This window comes from Sinocyclocheilus rhinocerous, unplaced genomic scaffold (genome assembly GCF_001515625.1).
Source record: "Sinocyclocheilus rhinocerous isolate Xijiao unplaced genomic scaffold, SAMN03320098_v1.1 scaffold564, whole genome shotgun sequence".
NCBI lineage: Eukaryota > Metazoa > Chordata > Actinopteri > Cypriniformes > Cyprinidae > Sinocyclocheilus > Sinocyclocheilus rhinocerous.
Window position 1 is genome coordinate 2,274,221 of NW_015645070.1, and position 865 is coordinate 2,275,085.

Sequence of the window (865 nt, forward strand, 5' to 3'; positions counted from 1 at the left end):
TCTGCCGGAGCGGTCCAGAGCTTCTTTCTTTCTCGCTCTCGCTCTCTCTCTCGATTGACCCGGAGCCGGAGTCGCATGTTTATGAGACGATTTTTTGAGGCCGGTTGGATGTACTGCCAAATTCTCTGAAACGCCGTTGGAGACTGCTTATGGTAGAGCAATGAACATTCAATTCACGGGCAACAGCTCTAGTGGACATTCCTGCAGTCAGCATGCCAATTGCACGCTCCCTCAAAACTTGTGACATCTGTGGCATTGTGCTGTGTGATAAAACTGCACATTTTAGAGTGGCCTTTTATTGTGGCCAGCCTAAGGCACACCTGTGCAATAATCATGCTGTCTAATCAGCATCTTGATATGCCACACCTGTGAGTTGACAGAATTGACTGGTTTTGTGGTCCAGGGTCACATATTAGGTCAATGGTACAAGCATTAGAGTTCTACCCACAGTAATTTTTCATGTGGTTTTGATTTTATCTGTCTGGTTGTGCTTTATTGATCTAGTCCTTGACAAACATGCATCACCTGATGACCATGCATAGTCATTTTATCTTGCCCCAGGAAGTGAAGAATCTCATCAGAGGTTTGCTTGTTTGTTTGCAGTTAGCTGGCTTTACATTTCCATATATCTGAACATATCTCAGTGAATAATTCCTCTTTATTTCTCAAATAAATTTTTTATTTTACTAGCCACTATAATAACATTATTAATGTATAGCACAACATGCAGTATGCCAGACATCTGCAACTTACTATGAAAGAAAGGTTTTTAAAAGATTTCTATAATGTCAGTCACAGCAGTGACATTCAGCAGGATCACCTTTTTCTTTATGTTCCTAAGATTAGATAAATGTGTGTGAATTTC